This window comes from Brienomyrus brachyistius, unplaced genomic scaffold (assembly GCF_023856365.1).
Source record: "Brienomyrus brachyistius isolate T26 unplaced genomic scaffold, BBRACH_0.4 scaffold42, whole genome shotgun sequence".
Taxonomy (NCBI): domain Eukaryota; kingdom Metazoa; phylum Chordata; class Actinopteri; order Osteoglossiformes; family Mormyridae; genus Brienomyrus; species Brienomyrus brachyistius.
Genome location: NW_026042317.1, coordinates 1,089,040 through 1,094,001, shown reverse-complemented (window position 1 = coordinate 1,094,001; position 4,962 = coordinate 1,089,040). Strand labels below are relative to the sequence as shown.

At 39.4% G+C, this 4,962-nt stretch overlaps 1 long non-coding RNA gene across 1 annotated transcript; it reads left to right on the top strand.

The window, feature by feature from the left end:
* The first annotated feature begins 4,025 nt into the window (after positions 1-4,025).
* Positions 4,026-4,962, top strand: LOC125722811 (uncharacterized). The gene is made up of 3 exons (XR_007386621.1): positions 4,026-4,262; positions 4,479-4,527; positions 4,613-4,962. It is a non-coding gene; the product is annotated as an uncharacterized LOC125722811 (long non-coding RNA).

The window sequence follows — 4,962 nt, the reverse complement described above, 5'->3', positions numbered from 1 at the left end:
CAGAGAAGGACAAACACCCCCACTGCCCACCAAAGTGCATTTGTAAGTAAACCACAATTTTAGCCTTGGGCTCAATATCTGGACTTGTCTCTGTGTAGCAATGCATAGAATCCCTGACACTGGTTATGACTGTACTGTATTAGTCCTAAACCTGCCATTATAGTGTAAGGAGAAAAGATTATTTAAAAATAAATCATTTTACAAAAAGGTAGAGCGATGTAGCCCCAGGAGAAGTCCACCCCCCCAAAGCCCTGTTTGTTCCCTTCTAGCTACCAGATGAAACTCACAATGCACCCCAACGCCACCTAACTTCTCTTCCACATGATGCACCTTATTTACCCTTTGAATCCTGTCTATTATTGAGCGTTTTTCTATCCATTTGATTATAAGCTTATTACACTGTATGTACATTAGTCAGCCACATATGCTGTATGGCTTTGTTTTCTGGACAGTCTGGGCTACTCAGATATGTCATAATTCGATGTGTAAATGCTGACAGTCTTGATATTATCCTTCTTATCAGGAAAAACTACTTGTGCATATAGATATTTCTCAATTTGTAGTCTCATCTAATATAAAAATTGGCAGGTAGTACAAATATAATCTTATAAATGCTGAGATTAGAGTATCTGCGATGCAGGAATGCAGGGGTTTCATTGGGGACCTTTCTATGGCTTAGTACTGTGAAGGAGTACATGGTTTGTGCCAGGCGCAAATGAATATCTTTGATTTTGCATACATTTGGTAACTTGTTGAAGTTGTCTGATATTAATACATGGTTTAATTATTATGAATGTTTATTTACTACTTTATAACATCTGAAAGAAACTGAAATAGAAAAGCTTATTTTAGTTTATGGTCCATTGGATAAACACAGACATTACAGACGGTTTTAGAGTCTAATGCTGAACGTTTTTTGCTGTCATTTTTCTGCCTGCATATGCTGTGACTGGTGCAGTGAAATTTGAGAATGTGTTTGTGGTCAGTATCAGCCTCAGACAACAAACCAACGCTGTAGCGTGTCACTGTGTTTACATGTGAGAGGGGTTCCAGTTACATAATGGACTCGTTCTAATTGTTTTGACGGAGCTCCACAAACCTAAAAAATAAATGCTGGTGTTAGCAAAAACTATGTCATATAGCTATATTCCAGATTTATTACAGCCAAACACATCTCGGAGCTCCTAGGAACCTCCTTCTCCTTACATTTCCCTCCTTCTCAATCTTCCCTCAAATACTGTTACATTTGTCTTTATTCCACACTCACACCCTATCTTGATCATGCTCTGACTGCATGGCATCCATATGCAGGGCAAACTATTTTACAGTCTTATCTAGTATAATAGGACATAAACATTGAATTTGATCGTTATCTTTTATTTACACATTAGAACACAACGCATGAATATGAAGGGATCGTTTGCATTTGCAACTTACACCCCCCAGCGGAATACTGGCCTTGGACCGGGGTGGGAATCCCCAAGCTGGAAGACTGTACTGTGTCACGTTAACATTAGCTAGTTAGTTATGGATACAGAGTGCACCGGACTAAAACTATAAAGTACGCATGGTATGATATAGTAAAACACTTACTAACTGGTAATGCATGTTAGCATTACGTTAAATGACCACTTTACTTGTTACTTACCAGAATAGTCTCCTATACGTTCGCCGAATGACAGCAGTTAGAAGGCGGCGCGTTTTTCAGAAACACACCGGAGTTAAACTTACGCCGCGTTATTTACCGGCACTTCTAACACCAACATTTGCAGCCATTAACTTATAGGTGGTAGTAACACTGAAATTACTTTCTCTGCGTCAAAATAAGGTAACACTGTGATTTTGATACTTTATCATTTCCTTTAACTTAACCGTACCTTCCTCCCATTCCTCCGTCTCTGCTTATTGACATTTAGGAGAGTGTCAGATATAAATTAACGGTGCAAAATTATCAAACACTTAAGAGACAGACACAACACTGAAGAGATGACAAAGACACAGTTTGAAAAGTAAATATATGTTTTATTGTAAATCTCTTATCTTAACTTATCTTAAGCCTATCTTATCATATGTTAACCTATCTTATATTTTAACTTAGCCTATCTTATTATATTTTAACTAATCTTATTATGTTTTAATTTATCTTATCTTAATCTATTTCATCTAAGCCTCTTATCCGATCCTATCTCATCCTATCCTATCTTATATCTATAATAATCCTTAAACAACATCTCTACTATCCCTCCGTCCCCGGCCATAACCCACAAGTCCATCACCAATGTCTCTGTCAGTCTTCCGTCCCCGGCCATAACCCACAAGTCCGTCACCAGTAATGTCTCTGTCAGTCCTCCGTTTCCGGCCATAACCCATGAGTCCGTGCATTCGCTGCAGGAGTTGCTGCTCGGCGGAATGCTGACGCTGCCCCTGGTCTCTCTCTGGTCGCAGGGAGCAGGAGCCGTTGCTGTCCGGACGACGGAGGAACTTCAGCTGGGGCCTCCTCCTCGTCGCTCCTTCTTCCTCCAGCGTGGGTAGCCTGTCCCTCCCGCTCCACGGACGAACCCTCTGGCCACGGTGATTTTCTTCTCTTCCAGTCTGGACAGCCGGTTGTTAAAACAAGGAAAGATTATTGATATAACACATTTTATGCTCTAATTAAAGTGCTCTAATAAAGTCTCTTAAGCCAGGGCTTTACCTTCGGCATGTCAGACACCCTCCTTGTCACTCGAGGCTTTTCCGTCTCTTCCTTCTTTATCACACCTTCCTTCGTTGATATTTTCACTTTAATTATGATTTTAATTTTAATCTTAAATATTTTGCTGTCGTTGTTCTCCATTGTGAAGACTCTCTTCAAAATACAAGCTTTCCCTCAGATGATAGGAAGAAGTGTGAGAAGATAAGTACATGTGATTCAAAAGTAATTAAGCTGTTGTCACGGACGCCCATTCGTACCATAACAGACAATGCGGTGCTATGCAGCTTGTCGGCGGCTTTCGGCCGCGTTCGGCACCGACTGACCGGTCGTAGGTCCGATTCGGCCGTAAGCAGGTTGCCAACTCTGACGCATCTGGCGCGAGACTCGGGCTTTAAGATTCAAACGCACACAGCAATAAATCTTATGGAGAATCTCTATTAATCCATTTAAAACCTAAAACTGGCTACATCAAAAGTGTTTGGGCAGTTTGCAAATCCTAAAGATTATTTACAAGGTAATAAAACCGTTATATAAATGTGAATACGTGTGTAGACTTGTCTCGCCCTTTATTTTATATGCAAAAATGATCATATGCAGGGGGCACATAACTGGTGTGAAAGTACTTATTCGCTGTTTAAACCGATACGCACGGTAATGTCTTGTAGCAGCGCAAATACGTGTTTATTTAATGTACATTCGCGCTGTTATGACAAGAAATCATTGTGTATTTTAGCCTTCATGCCTGCAGAAGTAAAAATTAGCTACATAAATGTAAAGATGCACGGAAATTTTTTGTCATAACAGCGTGAATGCACATAAAATAAATACGCATTTGCGCTGCTACAAGGCTACAGGAATTGCCGCGAGTGTACGGGAATGCGTACTTCCGCACCACGCAGTTATGTGATCCTTATCATATGTATAGTATATTGTACAATAAATGTTATAACAGTTAAGTTGTATTGTTAGGTCTTTTTTAATCATAATTTTCTTCCTTCATTCCTGCTGACAGTTGGGGCAGAGACTGTCATACGCTCTGGGTCATACTCACAGCCAGATGCCGCGCTACAGTGAAAGATTTACAAATGTGACAAAAGGTCTTCTGTTTGTCCATTAATTCCTACATAGAGTTTTAATCCCGTTTACATGAAAAGCTGTACTTATTGTGTCCCTGACTATTCCAATTTTCTTTTTGCAGCAAACTGACAAACCGAATAAGCCCAGGACACTGGAAAATACTTGAAAAACATGGTAAAGTGGATTTCAGCATTTTCTGTCGTTACATTTGTATTAGAATTTTAACAAATGTCTTCGTTAGTACTATATTGTATTTTGCAGGATGTTCTTCAACAGATTGGTTCTGTGGACTGTGGTGCGTTCATGTTGATTGTTGTCACGGATCGGGGAAACAGGAGCAGGAAGACGGAGAATCGGGAAACAAAGGATTTATTGGAGAAACCAGTTAGGAACACGGGGCAATAGAAGTAGCGACTTAAATGACAGGACTGGGGAAACATATTTTGACGCGGAGTTAAATACGCGGAGCAGTGGACGAGCGCCCAAGACAACTGTAAGATAGACCACCTTGAATTGTTGGACGTAACACTTGTGATACAGAGAATGTATTGAAGTATTCCCCCCTCCCCTCCCTTTTATCAGTATGCACTCTGCATGGCCTTGGTGTGTCTTGAGTATTACAAAATGCACCATGAACTGTCTATATTATATATCTATATTATATTTTTATTTATGTCATACTATGTGAATTTGATCTGTTGTTTTGCAGTGAGTTGGAGGGATTTGACAAAAACATCCTTTTAGAAATGCGTGAGGAAGTAAGTTCTTTTCTTTTTGACAAGTAGTGTATCTGTCAGGTTTGTGACACAACAGAGAAATTAAATATTTTATTTCACTCCTCAGGGTCAAGACTCTGGTCTCCAGCTCACCGCTCTCTGTTACATTTCCATGGCCATGTTGTCCGATAGTATTATTGGATTTTTCTGTACTATAGTTTTTTATGTTTAATTATTGCACGCTATATAAATTGTTATAATAGTTTATTTTTCCTTTTGATGTGTGTGTGCTTAAAAGTATTAAATATGAGTAATAGCAAATACAGTTTCCTCAGTAATGTATTTCATGAAATGATATTTTCCCAACAAAACCCATGTTTGCATTCAAGTCTCTTATGGTTTGTACATAATATTTGCAACAATTGTAAATATTTTGCAGAATATGTACTACAAGCCTCTGCAGTTGCAGCCGCACCC